The following is a 22,826-nucleotide window of genomic DNA, read 5'->3' on the forward strand; positions in this document are numbered from 1 at the left end:
GTAAGGAGAGGAGGTGGAGAAGGAAAGGAGGAGCTAGGTGATGAGAGAGAAAGAGAGGGAGGCCAGACAGGGAGGCGGATATTCACATGTCTCTGCCAGTCAAAGATAGTTGATATACCTAGATTGTGTATTAGGTTACACTTCTGATTGATATTAAGCATTACCAAACTTATAAAGCCTTTGGTTGACATTTAAAAAAAATGTATAAAAGCAAAAAGGAGAAGGGGGTATGGGATAGGGGTTTTCTAGGGAGGGGAAATGGGGAAAGGGGATTGTAGCGCGCTACCTCGCCGATAAGGAGAATGCCACACTCAGGATTCTTCTGACAGCATTTATTGAACAGCTCTTCAAGATGGAGAAAAGGGGAAGGACACCAAGCTCAGAAAGCCCACTGCTTAAATAGAGCTTTGGGAGACATGCAGATCCCTCATTGGCTCAAATCTTTCATCCAATTGTCATACTCGGTTTTCGCGCCATGCGCAGGCGCATTCTCAAGTAAAGCTTCCGTGAAGAACCAGGAAGCAGAAGCCTGCGCCATCTTTTAATGGCGAATGCGGCTCCTCACAGGGGATGGCATCTGAAATGTAAATAAAATATCCAATAAAAAATAAAAAAATAGCTGAGAAATATTCCATTGTGTAAATGTACCACATTTTTTTGTATCCATTTCTCTGTTGAAGGACATCTGGCTTCTAGCTATCATAAATAAGGCTGCTATGAACATAATGGAGCATATGTCCTTGTTATATGTTAGAACATCTTCTGGGTATATGCCCAGGAGTGGTATAGCTGGGTCCTCAGGTAATGCTATGCCCAATTTTCTGAGGAACTGCCAGACTGATTTCCAGAGTGGTTGCACCATCTTGCAATCCCACCAACAATGGAGGAGTGTTCCTCTTTCTCCACATCCTCTCCAGCATCTACTATCATCTGAATTTTTTATCTTAGCCATTCTGACTGGTGTGAGGTGGAATCTCAGGGTTGTTTTGATTTGCATTTCCCTGATGACTATGGTGGTCTTCTGGTCTTTGTAGCCTGGATTTCTGGTGGTAGCATGACCTCTGATCCAGTAGGAAATTTCTGACCAGGGGGAAGGGGATGGTAGGATGGGTCTTTGGGAACCAAGTCTAGAAAGTAGAATAATTCACCTAGTAGGTAGGTTACTCCAAAATGTGACTTACTAATCATCATTTTCTTGTATTTGATCTCTAAACTCAGAAAACAAACAACTTACATCTTCCTCTATTCTTCTTCAAGGAGAAAAAGAAAACAAGAGAAAAGCTTAATATATTTGCTTTGTATGGCCTAGGTTTTAATTATAGTAATTTGTGTTTTGTGGTAAATGACATGAAATGGAATGTTTACTGATGTGACATGACACTAAAGGGAAAAAACCTCTAGTCCTCCACAGATGGCACATGTCAGTACATTAACTCCCTCCAGTGATAAGTGTTCTCAGAACCTCAGCCATCCTCTGCTTCTATGAATAATTTCTCATTTGTATGTATGGGTGTCTGACAGTTTGTTTACATGTGCTATGGGGAGGGGGAAAGCCAAAATTATTTGGCTTACTATCAAAAACAGTCTATTTTTGTTGTCTGCAGTGCCTCAATGTGATGCATTTTAATAAGTTTTTAACAATGCATGAATCTGAGTCCAGGAAGCTGTTGGGAAGGCTCAGATGACACACATTTGTCATACGATCTAGAAGGATGAGACACCATCTATTATTTGCCAAGCCAACAACTCTTAAATTAATGCCCACTTTCCTTCAGAAGTGAAGTGTTCCCATTAACTGGACACAAGTCGCTTAGTATAATTTGCTGGGTTTCTATAAAAGCTTTTAAGCCTGAAGTCATGCTTGAGTTGTTCTCAAAATTTGATCTCATCTACACTGTCTTCAAGCCTTCAGCAGGGTCTAGACTTGCAAGGCTTCTGCCCTCCATGACAACTAAAAGTTGTAGAGCAGTATGTGGATATATCTTGATGCAAACTAAGGTAAAGGGTCAAAGGGGTGTCGTTTCAATTAGAGGACACAATCCCCTTTCCTGCATGCTTGTCTCCTGCTTTTTGACATGACACTGAACCAGTTGTGAAACTGTCAATTGTAGAGCATTGACATTTTTTCTTGACTTTGCTGAACTGATTTCTTGAATTGATAAAATAATCTTGATTCTTTCATTCAATTGTTAACAAGTAGCCCCTGTGCAGTAGCAAGCCAGCTGATTCAAGTTACTGCAGCCTCTCTTTGCTGCTGCAGCTAGAGTGTGAATTTTAAGTAGCCAAAACAGAAAACCTGCCACCCAAGGCTCTGTAACCAATTTCTGTGTGCTATAGTGGAAACTGCAATCTGTTCTTCAGGCAGGTCCTTATTAGGTTTGTCATTGCAGGTAGAGGAATAGCAAATGTCTATACATTGTTAGGGTAAGCTCTGAAATAATCTAAATACAGATGTTTCCAACAGATGTTTGCATTCATTTTAGTGGTGGGAGTTGAATAGGTCCATGTCTTCTAACTATTCACACATACACACACACACACACACACACACACACACACAGAAATATAGACAAATATGTGTATATATGTATATATAAATTATATATTTGAATGTTGTTCCAATAGTGTAATTATTTAAGAGTGATTTGGACTTTAATTGACATGTTGCCCATTAACTACTGCAATTGTATCCAGAAAGACACCTCAGTAGTCAAGAGCACTGACTGTTATTCCAGAGGATTCTAGTTCAATTCCCAGCACTCACATGGCAGCTCACAATGGTCTATCACTCCAATCCCAGGGAACCTGAGTCCTTCTTCTGGCTTCTGTGGACAGTGCATACAAGTGATACATATGACGGCAAAACACTCATACAAATAAAATAAAAATAAAGGAAAAAATTGCTTAACTCCTGCAACCACCTTGTATTAGACAGAATGAGGTTTCAAACAAATGCAGCTTCCCTTATCAGTTGTACTAGATGCTGTCTTAATTAGGGTTTTGATGTGAAGAGACACCATGACCATAGCAACTCTTACAAAGAAAAACATTTAACTAGGGCTGGTTTACATACAGTTCAGAGGTTTAGTCCATTATCATCATGGTGGAAAGCAGGGCTGCATACAGGCAGACAAGGTACTGAAGAGGTAGCTGAGCATCCCACATCTGGATCTGCAGACAACAGGAAGAGAGAGTGTCATTGGACTTGGCTTGAAGTTCTGAAATCTCAAAGCCTAGTAACACCTTCCCTCCAACAAGGCCACACCAACTCCAAGACTCCAACAACATCCTAATCCTTTCAAATAATACCAGTCCCTATGAGCCTGTGGGAGCCATTTTCATTCAAACCACTATGGATGGAATGAAGGAAGATGGACCTCGGACTTGAAGAAGGAGACCGAGAGCAGTGAGGAATCAGGCTTGCTAGAGAAAGGGTGTGGGATGCACCAGGCAGGTACTCGTTATACTGACATGTCAGGAGAAATGACCTCTACAGAGGCATGTTCCATTCAATACACTTTTTCTAGCCTAGAATTTACCCAGCTTACTTAAGCAGGGAATCCCTCCCTTGGGTCACATGTGTTAATATGCTACAGAATATGTCAAGAGGATGGTGTTAGCTAGACTTTATTTTGGAACTCATGGAATTATCTGGGATAATTGTTAGAACTCACTCCAGGCCCTTTCCCAATACCATGTCAGATGGTGGGCCTGAGGGTCTTATGAGAATGCATGTGGATGCCGCCAGATTCATGCTGGAGAATGTGTCACCGACTGAGATGGGCGTGTCCGTTCTCCTTTGTCGTTTTAGAGTAACACTTACACCTGGAGTAGTGCATGCAGGGTCTGTGGCTTATGGGAACACAGAGGCACCCTGATGATACAGAGTCCAGGAACAAGTCACCTCTCATTTGTAGCAAGATAATTAGAAATCAGTATACAGGCAGTATAGTTTCAAGCTTCCTGGTGGTTCTGACCATCCACAACTCAATCATTTTTGTATCAGGTGTAAAATTGAGGGGAGATGCCACATTGCACATTGCTATTTGCTCCAGTGCATCGTCTTGTCACCTTCTAAGCCATTTGGGCATGCCGAGTCTTGTTGTCACAGCGATTCATCATACAGTTAATTGGATCTGAAGAAACTCTGTTTGTCATTAGGTGATCCGGAATGGAAAACAGTAAACATCTGGTTTTCCTGATTGCTTTAGCTGAATCGATGAAATGCCCCAGAAACAGCAGAAATGGTTCACTGTGTGCAATTTACATTTTTGCTTTCCAGTATTTACAGTGTGTGTGGAGCCAGGACTCCCACAGGAATACTGTGAAATGTTCTGAATGGGCATATTGTTCGCAGCACCCCTTTATTTTCATTATATTTACCAGAAATAAAGAATTCTAAAGACAAGGCTAAAGTGCATCAGAACCAAAGGGTGGTCTGTTCCCCACCAAGGTTCAACTAGAGAAGTTATGTATAGATACTCTATTTCTGTGGCTGTGTGAGGTGGCAAAAGTGGTACACACCAGCAATCCACAAATTCAAATGTACTAAGATCCTTTTAGTCACTGCCTCTAGGTGTAGCTGCTTATAGTCATGAAGCTCAAGAGACCAGCAAGGCCACTTAGCCTGTATTTCAAAGACTTAGGGAGCTATGTCCATCCATCCAGGGTCTTGCAATGTGCACCTGGTGGTTATACTAATGCTGGGTATTTGACACTGAGCTATCCCAATGGAGACATGTCTTTGAGTGCCCCTTGGTGTCTACCCTTTGGAGCTTACTTCTCATGGCTGCCACTAGCCAATTACTAGATATAATAATGAAATAAACTTGACACTTGAAGGTCCTGGCTATGGTTTGAATGTGCTGTTCCCACCAAAACTTATGCTGGAACCTAACCAAGAAGATAATGGCGTTGGCTAATGGGTTCACTGCATGGTGATTAATGAAGGCTCTTCCCTTGTGAATGGATCAGGAAGCTAGCAAAAGGATGTGTTGATAGGGGTCCTTCTCCTCTACTGTACGAAGAGACGGAAAAGCCTGGTCTTCGCATGCCAGGGATGCTGCTTTGATCTTGTATTTTCCAGTTTCCAACACTCTGGGAAATTGATTTCTGTTCTTTATCAGTTGCCCAGAGTACAGTTACTCTTCCCATTGTTGTAACAAAAGCAACATTAAGAGTGTAAATTTTTATTTTAGCTGAAGGCTCCAGCACATAATGATAGGGGAAGGTGTAGCCTAGCACATGATTCTTTAGCAATGGGAATGTATGGCGTGGATTCCACACCACGGTGGACAGGTTACAGAAAAATGAAGACTAGAATTAGAGCCCTTCCCTTAAGGAGTCACTTTTGCCAACCATAGCCCGTATCCCAAGGGATACACATCCTCCCTAAACAACACCATTACTTGCACATGTGAACCTGTAGGGGATATTTAACATTCAAGCCACCACTACATTCTGTCCCTGACCATAGGCTCACAGTCATGGCAAAATGCAAAACATTCAGTCCCACAGAATCCTTATAGTCTTAGCACTATGGGGGCTATTCAGATCATTATTCAGAAGTCCCAAGTTTCAAGTCTGTTCTGAGACTCAAGGCAAATTCTTACCTGTAATCCCATAACACCAAAAAAGAATGTTCCACACTTCTAATATATGATGGTTTTTAATCAACACTGCCATTCCACAAAGGAAGGCAAGACAACAAGGAAAGATTAGAGAAAAGCAAGATAGAAACCATCAGAAAAGGCACTGAATCCTCCAGACCCTCAGCCTGCATTTCATTATTTGAGCTTCAGCAGACTTAGATAGGGTACAGGTATTTCTCTATGCCAACTCCACTCATGTGCCAGCAATTTTCTTCAGCAGACATCCCATATTCTTAGCACGCACAACACCCTGGAGTCCCTGTTATAACTTAGATTTCACATTTCCCACCACATGCACAACCCACTCAGGAGTTTAATGCAAGGAATCTGACCTTGCTACACACTGTGTCCCAACATTTTTTTCCCAAAACTTTGCTGCATGCCCTGTAGTCAAATAACTCTTGCATTCTGTAAGCCTGCAAAGTCAGCAACACATGGAAAAAGTTAAATTCTGCTGCACCTTGAAATGTAGCTTTCCACAAAAGCTTCATGAGCTTCTGGGTACCTACATGATAGAACTCGACAAAACCTTTCCCTATATAGTCATTATCTGAGCAGAGGACCCCTGTAGCTGCTCTGTTTTTTCAGCCACTCTTTTATTGAAAATGAAAATCTTTCAAATGTATTTTTATACCTTGAGCCCTTTGAAGGGAAGGATTTCAACCTCCAGGCACCTTTATTATTGTCCTGATTTAAAAAAAAAAAAAAAGTGTTCAGTGTTCCTTCAATGACTCCAATCTGATCTGGTTGACAACTGCCATGCCTTGGTCCATAGCATTTGCTTTGTCCACTACTTTAAATATATTCATGTTCTTTTCTTTGATAAAGTCCACATGAAGCAGGGAGATTGTACATGTATATGTGGATGAGTGCATGCATGTGTGCATATGTGTGTGGAGGTCACATAAGGAGGTCACATGTCATTCTCCTAATGTCTTCCATCTTTCATTTGAGAAAAGGCTTCTCATTGGAACTTTGCCAAGTTGCCTTAACTAGTTGCCCAGTGAACTCTTAGAGATTCATCTGTCCTCCATTTCCCATCTCATAACCATTGGGATTACAAGTGTGTACCACTATGCATTTATATGTGGCGTGTGGAACTCAAACAGGTTCTCATCCTTGTGAGGCAAAGGCTCTGCCACCTGAGCGATGTCCCCACGGCCAAACTGCAAATTCCTTTTACATCCTTCTGCTCCACCTTTTCTCCACCTCACTTTAAATCTGGCTAAAAGCAACAAGCAGTTACAATGCTGCATCCTGAATGTGCCATCTTAAAATCTCTTCTTCCAAATAAATTAGTCGATTACTTTTGAATTCAGCTGTATTCAGCATTCAGGACAAAGGCAAACATGGCAGATATTTCATTGGGACACAACAAGAATGGCCTCTAGCCCAAGCCTTGGTAGAGTCCTTGTTCCCATATGCAACCTTGTGAGTGCAGTCCTATTTTCTGCATCCTTATCCAGCCTCCAGTCTTCCACATTTCCACCAGAATCAAACACTAGGCTCTGTTTCTGGCTTTCTAGGGTTTCTCTCCCCTGCACCTGCAAGCTCTTAGACACTCTCCCAGGTCTGAAAGTCAGTTCCTCACAGAAATGCCCCACTTCTTCCTGGGAGTCTTCTGTATTCTCTCATTATTGTGACAAAAATACCAGAAGGAAGTACTGCAGGAGAAGAAAGGGTTCTTTCCATTGGTGGTTTCAGAAGGCACAGTGCTCCATGATGGGGAAGGCAGAGGCACAGCTGAACAGCTCGGGGACAATAAAATCATGTGGGGTGGCTCCTTCCATGGAGGTGAATACAAAAGACAGACTGGAACCGCCTCCAGTGACACCAGTTTTGTCCTACATCCCTAGGGCCTCCAAACTTCCAAACTGCCACAAGTCGTGGAGCCAAGTGTTCAAACACAAGAACCTATGGAGACATTTCACACTCAAACCATAGCACAAATCTCAAAGGTTCTGCTACAGTAACACATGTGGACTGAGGCTGTCTTTCAATGCATACTTTGGCTTGCGGACTCTCTCATAGCTCTTTTTCCAGATGGGTTAGACTATGGAATGAAGACACTTTCTATCCACTATTACTCTTTCCCTTTTGTCCTTCATCACAGTTATCTCAAGTTTCTTACTTATTTAATTTAGCAACTGTTTATCAGAAAACTCAAACAAAACAATGTCTATGAATTTTATACCATTATAAATAAAAGAGTAGAACACTGGTTCCTTCCGGTCTGGGCCAGAGCACTGAGCAGATCTTGGGTGGCAGCTCTGCCCCCAACCTCCAAGAACCCAGAGGAAGCGGGGATCCCAAGCGCTCTAACTTGGACAGTGTCTTAGAAACTAGTTCTCGGATCTGAGGCCTGGATCAGACCTCTGCCAGGTCTGCTGTTGTGTGGACCCCGGATTCCACCTGAGACATACTGGAAGGTCCACTTAACCCAGAGCCACAGAGGAACAACTGAACTCAGCGTCAGACAACATATCCTGAGATATTCTAGAGGAGACACTGCACCCAGAACAGCAGACACCTAGCTGGACTGCTACCTTGGAGGCACCATATCCTGAGGCATCCTAGAGGTACCACTGTAATTAGTGCAGCTGGAAAAGATCACAGAGACATCTGGACCCCTAGGAGATCAGACACAAGCTAGATAACTGGAAAGGCAGGCTTCAGTCAGAGACAGCAAGTACAGGCAGCACTAGAGTTAACCGGATGGCAAAAGGCAAGAGCAAGAACGTAAGCAACAGAAACCAAAGTTACATGGCAACATCAGAACCCAGCTCCCCTCATCAGAGCAAGCCCTGAACACCCCATCACACCAGAAAAGCAGGATTCAGAATTAAAATCACTTCTCATGATGATGATAGAGGGCTTTAAGAAAGACATAAATAACACTCTCAAAGAACTTAAGGAGAGCACTGGTAGACAGATAGAAACCCTTAAAGAGGAAACACAAAAATCCCTTAAGGAATTGCAAGAAAATGCAACCAAATGGGAGAAGGAATTAAACAAAACCATGCAGGATCTAAAAATGGAAGTAGAAACAATAAAGAAATTACAAAGGGACAATACCCTGGAGATAGAAAACCTAAAAAAAAGATCAGGAGTCTTAGACACAAGTATCACCAACAGAATACAAGAGATGGAAGAGAGAATCTCATGTGCAGAAGATACCATGGAAAACATTGACACAACTGTCAAAGAAAATGCAAAATACAAAAAGCTACTAACCCAAAATATACAAGAAATCCAAGACACAATGAGAAGGCCAAACCTAAGGATAATAGGTATAGATGAGGGGGAAGACTCCCAACTTAAAGGACCAGTAAATATCCTCAACAAAATTATAGAGGAAAACTTCCCTAACCTAAAGAAAGAGATGTCCATAAATATACAAGAAGCCTACAGAACTCCAAATAGTTTAGAAATACTTCCCACCATATAATAGTCAAAACATCAAATGTACAAAACAAAGAAAAAATACTAAAAGCAGTAAGGGAAAAAGGCAAAGTAACATATAAAGGCAGACCTATAAGAATTACACCAGACTTCTCACCAGAGATCATAAAAGCCAGAAGATCCTGGACCGATATCATACAGACCCTAAGAGAACACAAATGCCAGCCCAGACTACTATACCCAGCAAAACTCTCAATCATTATTGATGGAGAAACCAAAATATTCCATGACAAATCCAAATTTACACAGTATCTCAACACAAATCCAGCACTTCAAAGAATAATTGGTGGAAAACTCCAACACAAGGAGGGAAACTACAACCTAGAAAAAGCAAGAAAGTAATCTTCCAAAAACCGTAAAAGAAGGTAGCTACACAAACATATCTCCACGGATGTTAGCCCAAAAGCTTGGATTAGCGAAGACTCAACCCGAAGACCACATGAAGCTCATGAAGAAAGAAGACCAAGAGGGGATGCCTCAGTTCTACTTAAAACGAGAAACAAACATGCTCAAGGGAGCAAATAGGGAAACAAAACATGGAACAGAAACTGAAGGAGGGGCCATCAGGAGACCATTCCACCTGGATATTCACCCATGTACAGGCATCTAAGCTAAACACTGTTGTGGATGGCTGGAAGTGCATAATGTGAGGAACATGATATAGCTGTCTCCTTAGAGGTCTGCCAAAGACTAACACACTCAGAGGACAATGCTCACAGTTAACCACTGATATGATCAGGGGTTTCCCAATGGAGAACTTAGTGAGAGGACTGAAGGAGCAGAAAGGGTTAGTGACCCCTGGTGGAAAGCAACAATACCAAACAACCAGAGCCCCTCAGGGTCTAAACCACCAGCCTGGGAACACATAGGGAGGGACCCAAGACTCCAAAGGTATATGTAGGGGAGGATGGCCTTGTCGGACATAGGTGGGAGAGGAGTTTCTTGGTCCCATAAAAAAATGAACACAGAGTGGGGGGGAATGTGAGGGTGGGGAGGGGATAGTGAGGGGGGTAGGTGCGGTCACTGCCTCTTAGAAGCATGAGGAGGGGGATGGAATAGGAGGTTTCTGGGTGGTGGGAGGAAGTAGGGTAAGAGGATAAAATCTGAAACATAAATACTACAACCAATTTTAACAAGCGAAAAAAAAAGTTGGCAGAACCAACATCTTTAAAAAAAAAAAGTCAGCCCCCTGGGGAGGGGGAAATTTTTTTTTCTTGATACTAAAACTTGTTCTGAGAATTGTATATTGCAGAATACACAGCCTTGGTGTATCTACTCATCAAGCATACTGAGCAGACCTGCCCAAACCTCCGATGTCCTGGAATTCCATCTGGATTCAGGGAAGACACAGCATCAGAGGCTTATCAACTTACTCTTCCCCCCCCCCCACCTCTCTTCTAATATCTCAACGCCCTTAATCAGCTTGAAGAAGTTAAAGAAGAGTCAGCGCCCCTATTCCCTGAGCTTGGGGACTAATGTGGTTAATAATGGTCTGTCTTTCTAGGGACAAGTAGTGGTTTTGTTGGAACAGGGGGGATTAGCTAGGACTTATTGCATAGCCATAACCTATTGATAAAAATCTGTATAATTATTATCAAGATGAAGTTATAATTTCTTAAATGGTACAAAATTTACTTTGATTTCAAATTTAAGGTTTTCATTGGTACAAGCCTCTTATTAATATAAAAATGAGATGAATATTGATACTCTCATGAGCATTGTGCCTGTATAACACATTTAGGAATACAGAGCCTAGACCCAGCCCTTTTTTAACTTTTTAAACTGATTTGGGACAGTTAACCTATGAGTTAAGGGACTATAGCAAATTCATGGTTTTGAGTTTATTGTTAGGGTGTTTTCCATATTTTATTTAGAAATAGCTGAGAGAAGTGAACAGACAACAGTCCAGGTTACCTTACATGGATAGTTGGTTTTTAAAACATCAGAAGTCCATAGAACGGACGCTACAAATATCTATATATTAATGTTCATTTTGATTAGAGACCTGTCTGCTCCTGACAGCTTCCTGTCGTGGATTCTAAGAAGAAATTGAGCATCCTTGGAGTTACTCCAGTTGTGTGGTGACAGCCACTAGGTAAGAATTGCCTCTCCCTATCTACAGACAAATTACTGTCCAGAAAAGGACACACATGCAGAATAGTCGACTGATTATATCTGCCTAGACAGAGTAATCAGCCCTTAATAATCCTGCATCACTAAGGTCTGTCAGATGATTCTGGGCCAGAAGGCTGAAGATTTGATGCTCCAACGTTTGGTAGTATAGGGGCTTTTCAGGTGTTCAGCGGTCTCTATAAATTGGCTAAGTTCTAGAAGTTATGTTTAGTGCTTCCCATAACTTCAGTTAACTCAGTCATTCTGGATTTCTGATGGGGTTGAAGACCTATAGTCTCATAGCCAATCCTGGCTATTTACTTTGGGAGAAAAGATCTGAGTAGATGGTTTTCAGCTGACATTCATTCTAAAGCCAAAAAAGCCAGGATCAAAAGTAAGTGTTTTAGTTAGAAGAGATGACAGAGGTTCTGGTTAGTCAACAAAATGATGGACTGGGTATTAGGACTATCTTGTACCTCACTGGTACAATTAGGAATAAGTATGCTCTAATTGTATTTTGAGAGAAAAGTTTTACTTTAACAGGAAGAGTGATATGTAGGAGGGGCTAAGTGGGAAGGAGTACTGAGAGGAAGAGATGGAACAAGGAGAGAAGATGAAGAGGAGGAGAAGCTAGGTGATGAGAGAAAGAAAGAGAGAGGGGGCATGGAGGCAGATGTTTACATGTCTCCACCAGTCAAAGATAGTTTTTATATCTAGGTTGGGTATTGGGTTATGCTTCTGATTGAGCATTACCAAACTTATAAATCCTTTGATTAACATTAAAAAAAAATAGTATAAAAGCAAAAAGGAAAGGGGGGGCATGGGACAGGGGTGTTCTAGGGAGGGGAAATGTGGAAAGGGGATGGCATCTTAAATGTAAATAAAATATAAAATAAAATTTTTTAAAAAATGCAAAAAAAAGAAAAATAAATAAATAAATAAATAAATAAAAGAGTAAGAAGAATATTCATAGGGAAAATAGTGCTGGGATTAAAGTAAAAAAAAAAAAAACTGAACATTTAACATCATTTATTAGCCAGATTCACAACTTGAGTGTAAAACCATGTGTGTGTGCATGTGCTCTGCAAACACACACGCACACTCTCACACACTTATGTTTTAGTGCATATGCAGACTTAGCATCTTGCTTCTCTTTATGTCTTTATGACATTACCAAGTTTGTATTTTTAACAGTTACACACTATTCCATTTTCTAATTACCTCACTATTTACTTAATATCCCTTGTACTCGATTCTTAGGTTGTCTTTTATTTTCTTGTGATTATAAGTGGCTATATACATAAAACTTGTCTGTATTTTGGAATTCTTTCATGCATATAAGTACTCTCTGGTTTCCCTATAAGTCTGTATCTAAGGAAAAACCACAGGCTCACTCCCCATAAAGTGTGTTTGAAGAACACAGCCTGGGGTGAGAAGCCTCATACTGACTAGCTGAGCCTCCCCTAAGCAAGTATCTTCAACTGTGGTGTCTATACCTACAAAGTTGAAGAATGGCAGCAGACAATCCCTGAAGTCACGCCAGTGCTCAATATTTTTTTTATTTGATTGGTGGACTGGCTGCACATCTGATGCCATCATCTTTCTTTTTTAGGGCTATATAGACACAAGATAAAGATGCAATGTCTAGGACACTGTAATGCTTGGTGCCCTAGAGAGTACTCAGCATTATATTAGAATGAGATTGACTCCACGTCTCATATAACTCATTATCTGTGTGTTTTTTAAATCAGCTTTGGTTCAGATTGTGAAGTACATTAGAGCCATTTGAACCTGCTCCCCAAGCCCCACACAAACCATTGTTTGTTTTTTAGATACTAAAATCTCACATTTAACTTGTTCCTTTGTGTTTCCTGCCTTTATATGTGACTCAGCCTTCATTTTTGAAAATGCTGCTTTGACAGTGTTTCTCTGGTGTACCCTGTGCCAGGATCTGAGTCACAGAGATATAACTTTTAATGTCAAGGAACTTCCAATTGAAGAGCCAAGACACTGAGAAGAGGCAGGGAGGACAAAGGGACATCTGAGCAACCACCCGGTCCCTCACTGCCTGCCAAGGACTGCCTGCCATTTGGAAAGTAGAAAAGAAAGGCAGTGATGGATACTGACCTCAGAGGCTGGAGATGGTCCATGTCCTACTCCTCAGAGATGAGCTGTGTAGGGAAATAAGGTTTCAGAAGCTTTGCAATGACGTGGCAAGACTTGGGGCTTGCCAGGGCTAGTGTTTCAAAATTTGGGCTCTAAATATGTGGAGGTTTGTTTCTGGTAAGTGTAAAGAGAGCCATTTAATGTTTTAACAATGAAAGTAAGACAGCTTTGGGATAAGCAGGAATGACAAAAACTCAGGCAAGGCAGGTTGTAATGAGTGGTAGCACTAGCTAGTGGGAGCTATATGGGAAATGACAGCTGAGGTGTTGGCTATGCACACACAGTGATTGACAGCTGTGCCATACTTCTGCCCAAGGTAGCCTCATGGGAAGCACAGAAGTTCTAGCTTTTGCTCTCACAGATGGTGAGCCTTATCTGTCATTAATAACTGCAGAGGACTTTGGGAAAATACAGAACAAATATTGTTCTTCCTCCAAACAGATTTTGACGACAGAGAATGAGTTGTAGAATTAAGTGCATGCTAATGTCAATCAGCTCTGAACTATGACATATTTTCTGAATGAGATTTTCTTTTCAATAGACTAACTGGTACCCAGAATACCATGCTACCCACACATAAATTTTATGGTCTTGCCAGTCAAGCCAGAAGAATCTCTGATGAGATCCCTCTGAAAACAAGGCCTAGACAAGGCCTCGGTGTGGTAGTGAACTTAGGAAAGGATCCTGGGGACCATGAGTGGGGTTGTTGAAGGAGTGGCATAGAACCAGGTAAAGGACCAAAGCACAATGACTGTGAACTGCAGAGGACATCAGAGGCTCAGTTCCTACCACAGACTCTTGAAGGAACAGAGAAGAATGTTCCTCGGAGTGGCCCACCAAAGAACAGAGGTGCCAAGGGAATTTATTTGCTAACTTCTGCTCCCTGTTCATTGAAGATTGTCCATAAGCCAGGGGGCTCTCCAGAAATTCTGAAACAATAAGAAACAAATAGATGATGAGGATGAGGATGAAAGAGAAGAAGAAGAAGGAGGAGAAGGAGAAAGAGAAGGAGAAGGAGAAGAAAAAGGAGGAGGAAGAGGAGAAGAGGAGGAAGAGGAGAAAGAGGTGGAGGTGGAAAAAGGAAGAGGAGGAGAAAGAGGAGGAGGAAGAGAAATAAGAATGCTTATTGTGGAGCTGGATTAGAGTATTAGAGGCTAGCCAGCCTCACAGTTTGTCATCTTAAAGTTGGAGAATCAGAAAAGCTGGACCTATAATTTAATCTGAGTTTAGAGACCAGGTCCAAGAAGAAAACAATTAGAAAAATGTTTTAAAAAAGAGTAAAGAAGGACAAAAGAGATAAGAGAAAGGGTGGATCACACAGCTCAAGTAGCAATGAGAGACGTCTATCTCTGCCCTTCTGTCCCAGCTGGCCCTCATGGGACTACTGATGCATATTGGTGACAGTTATTATCTTATCGTACTGACTCAAGTGCTAACTCTTTTGGAAACATCTTCACAGTCACACTTAGAAACAACCCTTCACCAGCTAGTGGGCATCATTTAACACAGTCAGGACAATACAAAAAGTTAATCGTCAAAGTCTCTTAAAACATTAGCCTCCCCTCACATTCAGGTCTCATCTATGTGTGTGTTCAGATCTTTGGAGAAGATCTTTTGAATAAACCAGAGAGGTGCCCTGGTACGTGCTTGAGGCAAGATATTGAGACTGTCCTCTGACTACTCCTCACATGCCATCTTAGATCTGCACCAGAGACAGATGGTTCTAATGCAGAGTATAGCCATTATTGATATCTCAGACCATGCCATGGCTTCCCTCACTATGAGTTCTATACTGTCCTAGCACAGAGACTGAAGATCCTAATGAATATAGGTATGTATTAGGGTCTCTGGTAAACCAGTAAGCTGATGGTTCTCAACCTGTGGGTCACAACCCCTTTGGGGGACACATATCAGATATCCTGCATATCAAAGATTTACATTACACTTCATAACAGTAGCAAAATTATGGTAGCAACAAAAATAATTTATGGTTGCGACTCATCACAACATGAGGACCTGTATTAAAGGGTCACAGCTTTAGGAAGGTTGAGAACCACTACAGTAAGCCAATTGTAAGATGCCTTCCTGGCTCTTCTCTCCACAGGGTAGTAGTGGCACTTCTTGTTGTCTGCGCTTATCATGTGGACACATCAAGAACCTGACCAGCAACCTCTTAAGCTCACTAGGAGGTTAAACCCTAAGTCACAGGAAAATGACCCTAGGAGGACCCCAAATCATGGGGAAATGACCTTATGTCAATAAACAACTTTGCTAAACAGCTTCCCATCTCTGTTCCCTCTCCCCAGCACCTTCCAAACTCACTCCTACGCATGTTCTTAAGTTCCTGCCAGGATATATTAGTAATATCTCATAGTTCTTCCAGAGAAATGCTGTCTGATCCTGCAGCAGACACTGTTCAGGCCATGCTGAGAATGGATCCAATAAACATAGTGGAAATGATGGGGTGGGGGGTAAATCTTGAGAAGAACAGGGATAATTTTGCAACTGAGATTTTTGTGTGGTGCATTGGCAAGGGTGTGGGAGGGCTACAATTGTCCAGCAGGGTAGAACGGACTTTCCATCTAGTGAAATACAGACTTCAACATCCTCAGGCACATCTACCAAGTCTCCTGCTGCTTCTGTACCAGGTCTCTAACTTCACCAGAGGACACTTGTCAAGGATGAGTGACCAGCACCCACAGAGGCACAGCTGCCCCTCATAGGCAGGAGATAAGTGTTTTTTTTTTTTTTTTTTCTGCTGCTGTGTACTTTCTGAGTCTCATGGCTTGTCCTAAACTAACAATCTACAACCCCTTTTCTTCAAGATTCTAGAGCCGATAACAAATCAGCCAGCTCAGCAGTACTTATGCTCAGTTCTCATCAGCTCACAGGTATTCATGCTCAGTTCTCATCAGCTCACGGGTAATGGCAGTGGGGTCCCTGTAATTGTCTGATTGTTTTCACTATCCCATCTGAGGCTTTGACATTTCCAAGGTCACTTCCACCTGAAAAGTCTTGATTTTGAGTCTGAAGCAAGAATTTTGTGTGGTGGCTTGAGGGATAACCCCAGGAAGCTGAAGCAAAGGATAAGAGAGTCAGACAAAAAAAAAAAAAAAAAAAAAAAAAAAGGAGGAGAAAGTCAGTAAAAACAAAGTGCACTTTGAGGGGGCTAATTTCCTTCAGCAGTTAAAACAATGGTTGCTCATCAAGAATGAATCCAGAAACAGACATTTTTATAGTCGTGCTTAGAGAGCTATTGTCCACAATGGCCAAAAGGTAGAAATGACCCAAATATCAAATGACAGATGAACAGATAAACAAAATGTGGCATGTTCACAGTGGGTGTCCTACTTTGGTTTCTATTGAGTGGGGGAGTTTGTGATTTAGTAACAACAAATGTCAGCAGGGAACAAGAAAGTGCTCTAGAGGGTGTGAATGGTGGTATGATTGCACACAATACCAATGAGCTGATGTTTAAAATTGTTAAAGGAACATGTTTCACATTATGTACATTTAATTATACTTTTTAAAGGAAAGGAAAAGGGAAGAGGAAAGGGTAGGGAAGGGCAGGGCAGGGGAGGGGAGGGGAGAGGAAGAGGAGAGAGAGGGGAGAAATCCAGAAAGGGGCAAGCAGCTTTTTACAGACACACACAAATCAGGATGCCTGTTTCAGTACTGGATACAGAGTAGTGCTTAGCTTTCACTCCAGCTTCTGCTCAGCAGCCCCACCAAAATCCCTCCCTGTCTGGTCCTTTTATGGAATACAGAAAGTAAGGAAACAGAACCCAAACTGTTCGGTGGTTGCACCTGCTCAAACTCTTACATTGTTGCTATCAGCTTCTGGGGGATGATCAGCTGTGGGTGACCTCCTAGCCACTTCTGCAGGGAAGTTGTACTGTTAACCCTTCAAATCTTTTCCTATACAGGCAGACGGAGATTCAGAGTTGTTAAGTCATTTCCTGGGACATAAACTATGGAAACACCTTTCTTGTTGGGTAGCTACTCCAGGGCTGGCTTCTAACTAGACTCTAACAGGGAAAGACCAAGTCAAGAACATGTAAATTTAGTCCGTTGGCAACTCACAGGACACTGGTCCCCATGCAGGGAACATTGCTGTGGTCTGTGGTCTGAAACCCTTAGCATTCCCATGCATCTGAAACCTCTTCTGCACATAATGAAACCTCTTCTGCACATGACAGAAAAGTTGAGGAGCGGGGAGCATAGAACAAATGATTTAACCAGGAAATAACCAGATTATACATTTTTAAAATGATTTAAAATAGTTTTATTTTTATTTAAATGTGTGTGCATGTGTGTGTGTGTGTGTGTGTGTGTGTGTGTGTGTGTACACGCAGGTACCCGGGAAGGCCAGAAGATGGTGTCAGATCACCTAGAGCTGGAGTTACAGGTAATCCACCTGCCACGGTTTCTAGAAACCAAACTCCTATCTTCTGAAGGAGCAACAAGGGCTTTCATCTGCTGGAGCTTCTCTCCATCCTTCCATTTCACAACTCTTAGTCATAATTTATTCAGAAGAATGATTCGCAACATATGCTGAAGACATTGGGTGAAAGTTTGAGAACAAGACAGTCTCATTGTCTCAAATTATCACTCCACAGATCAAAGGAGGAAAGATGACGTTACAGTTACTGTATCTGGCAGATACTCTATAAATCAGAAATCAGACGTGATCACTTTATGGTTGCCATGAGAAATAGATTCCTCTATGGGTGTGACTTATCATTATATAAGAGACCAATACAGCTTTCAACCCAAATTTGAGAAACTTCTTTTTGTAGCGGGGGTGACTAACATAAGGCCTACAACAGGCTAAACTGAAGAGAGGGAGAGACTGAAATGCTCAGCTTTAAAGGGAACAGATACACTGTACCTCCCCACTTCTCTCAAGGCTCAGAGATCACTGGAGAAGAGGGAGCATAAAGAGGGTAAGAGCCAGAGTGGTGGGTGACTACAAGGGGGTGGAGGTGGCTGCACATATGAACTCACAGTGGTTCACCATGACATCATGCACAAAATCTGTTCAGTTCCCAACCAGACCAAATTCCAGCATAGAGAGGGGAGTTGAACACACTATCCTATCCCTAGCAATGCAGTGAATGGCAGTCGTTAGCTACTAGGAGAGGGGGGCTTAGTTTTCTCTAAGAGAATAGCCTAGATAAACTGACCACCCACCAGTGGAAGACCACATATCTAAGAATATTTGGACAGTCGAATTGGACTTGGGTTTTCTTTTTTTTTTAAAGTACACAAAGTTGGGTAGGTAGAGAAGATAGGGGTAGTAAATATAGTCAAAGCAGTGCGTGAACTCAAAACTCTCAAAGAGGTAATACAGTTCTAAAGGAAAAGGACAAATGTTGAGCAACTGAGGTTTTTGTCCTGTCTTCCTGTCTTCCTGCATGCACTGTAGCCTTGGAGCACTCTTTACAATAACAGTTTAACTAATGAATGAAAGGTATTTCAGGTAAAGCACTGGCTGCTCTTCCAGACGACCTGGACTCAATTCCCACTACTCCCATGGCAGCTCACAACCATCTGTAGTAATTCCAGTTCCAAGGAATATACCCTCTTTCTGGCTTCTGTGGGCACAGACACATGGTGCACAGGCATACATGCAGACAAAATACCCATATACAAAATAAAAATTTTCAAATAGAATATTCCCATTTTATAAACAAATGAACAACAGAGGTAATAGTGACTACAAATGTCTTTTTAATTCATGACAATTGCCCCATATCATCTTGCCAGGCCAAAGGAGCCAAACTTTGACTGACATGGTCCCTGGGATCTCTGCTGCCAATCTTCAGGAAACCTGAGGACAGGTGAGCATGCTGAATTGCAGGGGTGTCTGATCAGCACAATCACTCTAGAGGCCCAAGGACCCCCCCCCAAAAAAAAAAAACAGAAAAGGAAAGTATGTGTCTTAGAGTTACCATTGCTGTGAACAGACACCATGACCAAGGCAACTTTTGTAAAGGACAACCTTAAATTGTGTCTGGCTTACAGGTTCAGAGGTTCAGTCCACTATCATCATGGTGGGAAGCATGGCAACATCCAGGCAGGCATGTGGGGGAGGAGATGAGACATCTACATCTTGATCAAACAGGAGAAGACTGTTTCATGGGCAGCTAGGACGAGGGTCTCAAAACCCACCTCCACAGTGCCACAGTGCCACACTTCCTCCAACAAGGTCACACCTACTCCAACAAGGCCACACCTCCTAATCGTGCCATTCCCTGGGCCAAGCATATTCAAATCACTACAGTATGGTCATATTAAAATTCTAAACATGCCTTCTTTGGTGGGCTCAACTGGACTATCATGTGAATGCATTCAGTTTGGTGAGGAAAGTTTGCACAGCAGCAATTACTATAAAAGTAACAAGAGAAGCCAGGTATACTTAGGCATTAGAGGAAGGTAGAGATGTCTGAGTTCAAGGACATCCTGGTCTATAATGGGAGTTCTAGGAACACAGAGAAATGAGAGAGAGAGAGAGAGAGAGAGAGAGAGAGAGAGAGAGAGAGAGAGAGAGAGAGAGAGAGAGGTGGGATGGGGTGGGGTTGGGGACCACACTCTCCATGCTTGGCAGCCCCACGCTTTGGGGCTAAGTTCTCTGGTCAAGAGAGAGAGTGGGGATGGAGGGGCAAGAGATTCGAAGAATGGAGACAAAACAGAGGATCTGTAGTCAAGTCTGGTTACTCCTTTATTTCCCCTATTGACTATATCCACACCTCCTATACACTCTCATATTGACTTCTCCTATTGACTCTATTACAAGGAAATCCTGGGTATTTATAAGCACAAGCAGGAGAACACAGGTGAAGACATTTTACCATGTGCACCATGCAGCTGGGGGGCACTAAACAGCAAAACAAGCTATGTGGGATAAACATGATGTTTGTCAGAGTGTGTTCAGCTGTTGTAGGCTGTTGAAAAACAAGTCTCTATCAGGGTATATGGTTCCAGATGGCTGCAAAGATGATCTAGCCGATTTCTGCAAAAAGTCGGTTCCCAACAGAGAGAGAGAGAGAGAGAGAGAGAGAGAGAGAGAGAGAGAGAGAGAGAGAAGCAAACAAAAAACTGGAATCCACCACAGAGATGAGAAAGTGTGAGAAGGCATCTGAAGTAGAGAACAAAGTTTATTTACTCATTTACTTATTATGTTGCTGAGGCTGGCTTCACACTTTTTATGTAGCTAAAGATAGCCCTGATCCCTCTTCCTCAGTCTTGTCAGTTTGGGGATTACAGATACACCTTATACTATTCTGGTAGACAAAGATCTATTTGTCATTGTTGTTTGAGTGGCAGTTAAAGTGTTACTTTAAAAAATGTATTGTAGCTGGGCAGTGGTGGTGCACACCTTTAATCCCAGAACTCAGGAAGCAGAAGCAGGAAGATCTCTGTGAGTTTGAGGACAGCCTGGTCTAGAGAATTCCAGGACAGCCAGGGCTACACAAAGAACCCCTGTCTCAAAAATAAAACAAACAAGCAAAGAAATATAAAAATAAAATAATAAAAAAAAATCATTGTCATAATTTTATGTGCAAGTGTGTACATAGGAGGGGTGTGCACATATGTGTAAGTGCAAGTGATTGTACGTGCACTGCACAGTGTTTGGAAGCAACAGATCAATTCGGGGTCTTATCTTCTGTCACTCTATCTTATCCTTAGGGACACAGTCTCACTGAATCTGGGCCTCCCCATTTGGGTAAAAATAGCTGGCCAGCATGCCCCTATCTTTCCCATGTCTCCATCTAAGCAGTGCTGGGATTAGGTTAGTAATGAGTACTGAATCTCAGGTCCTTCCTCATGTTTGTACTGATTATAATTGCTCTTGTATGATTTCATATAGCTTTGTTTTACATCCTAATTAACAAAATTTAACTTAGAGACTACACTAAATAAATAAATAAATAAATAGTAAACATAAAGTTTGACTTTCATTTGGATCCTGATTTGAACAAACCAAGACAAAAAAAAAATGCTAGGCTTGGAAGGTAAATACTTTTATGTATTGGACAATCTCTTGGACTTTGATCTATTATATCTAGAGGTTATCAAAATTTTTAGGCATAACAATGGTATTGTGTGTTTTAGAAAAAATCTGCATTTAAAAAATGTTGAGATACTATCTGGGATTCACTTTAACATGACCTTCTAGGAATAGGACTATCAAGTACAGGCATAAGTGAAACAAACTGGCTGTGTGTAGACAGACAATCTGACTGTGGAGAATGTGATCATTCCTTAAATTATTCCCTCTACCTCAGTGAGTACTTGAAATTTCCCACAAGACAAAAATGTCTTTTGGATGAGAAGTCCATGGCAAAAGAAAGCTGTATCCCACAAATCTTACATATAGGTGGTCAGGCAACCTCCTCTCCTCAGTGAACTGTGGAGAAAGACAAAGCAGTGAACATTCGGGGCAGGTGTCATTGTCCAAATATCCTTGAGTGTCCACTACCACATACCTTCTATGGATCAGCCTGGAATAAACAAAACACATTCTACCTTCCCTTGCAGGGCACTGTGAGTGTGCAGGGCAAGAACGAAAGCTGAGGTACCACTGCCTTGTAGGACACAAACCAACATTGTGTGGTGCGAAGCCCACGCCTAGAGCCTGTCTCTGGTATAAATAGTACATGTTGTTTTCAAGGCCTCATTGCTCTCATTCCTGGCTGGCATCAGCACTGTGTGCCTTCTGGGGTGTCAAATTGAGAAGAAAAATGTTTTTACTACCACCCTGCAGCTTTTCAAAATAACACATCCAGTGAGCCAGCTGTGTTAGGACAGAAAGCATAGCAGCACTTCTGAAGTCGGTGTTGTATAATTGGTGTTGGTAACCAGTTCTCGAACTTCTCTCTCGATTTCCCCCACTCTAAGATAAGTACCACAGGGATGGCTTGTGCGATGGTGTCGGTTATCAATGGGACATTTTGGAAGAGCATTGTTTTCATCAAGAGGTGGAACAGCTTCATTTATCCCATAATTTTAAGTATGATTTTGAAAAATGGCTTATATTTTACAAAGCAGTGCTCTAATTTCATGAAGTCACTGTGATCTATCTTTTAACTTGAAAGGAGAAATAAAGGTTTGTGTTTTGTATTTAACAGTTGATCAGTATTGAGAATGCAGATCTAAGGAGAGATGGCATAGCTGTCGGGTCAGCTAGACTGGGCTACAAAAGAATAAATATATTCCAGTACCCAAGGGCACTCTATGCAATGTGTGAGAGGTGGCTCTCTCCCATAAAATAGAAGAATGGTGACATAGTATGACAAATGATGTCAGGGTCCCAGCCTACGAAATTCTGCTCCCCACATTTTGTCTCCACCTAATCAAGAGAATCCCTCACAGGCTTGTCCAGGGGCTTGATTCTTGAGTGAGTCTAGATCCTGTCAAATTGATAAACAA

The 22,826-nt window shown here is 41.9% G+C and overlaps 1 long non-coding RNA gene across 1 annotated transcript in view; it reads right to left on the reverse strand.

The window, feature by feature from the left end:
* Positions 1-334: 334 nt before the first annotated feature.
* Positions 335-22,826, reverse strand: part of LOC143443833 (uncharacterized) — a 49,225-nt gene continuing 26,733 nt past the window's right edge. The window contains exons 2-3 of the long non-coding RNA XR_013113126.1: positions 3,074-3,171; positions 335-577 (exon numbers count right to left, since the gene is read on the reverse strand). This is a non-coding gene — a long non-coding RNA (uncharacterized LOC143443833). The remainder of the gene's footprint in view (positions 578-3,073; positions 3,172-22,826) is intronic.

Source organism: Arvicanthis niloticus, chromosome 11, assembly GCF_011762505.2.
Source record: "Arvicanthis niloticus isolate mArvNil1 chromosome 11, mArvNil1.pat.X, whole genome shotgun sequence".
In the NCBI taxonomy this organism is placed as follows: domain Eukaryota; kingdom Metazoa; phylum Chordata; class Mammalia; order Rodentia; family Muridae; genus Arvicanthis; species Arvicanthis niloticus.